Genomic DNA, 267 nt, shown 5'->3' on the forward strand with positions numbered 1-267 from the left:
CAACCTTTTATGTCTTAATTGACTTAGCATCTCATCATTTTGACTTTATCTCATAATTTTGATTTATGTCATAGTTTTGACTTTTTATCATAATTATGACTTGGTATGTCACAGTTTTCACTTTTCTTATCTCATAACCATGACTCATATTTTCAACATTTTATATCATAATTATGATTTAGTATCTCATAATTTTGACTTTTAATCTCATAATTCTGACTCCGATTTATGTCATAATTGTTTTTGTTGTCATAATTTTGACTTTTT

This window comes from Sinocyclocheilus grahami, unplaced genomic scaffold, assembly GCF_001515645.1.
Source record: "Sinocyclocheilus grahami isolate Dianchi unplaced genomic scaffold, SAMN03320097.WGS_v1.1 scaffold11773.1, whole genome shotgun sequence".
Lineage (NCBI taxonomy): Eukaryota > Metazoa > Chordata > Actinopteri > Cypriniformes > Cyprinidae > Sinocyclocheilus > Sinocyclocheilus grahami.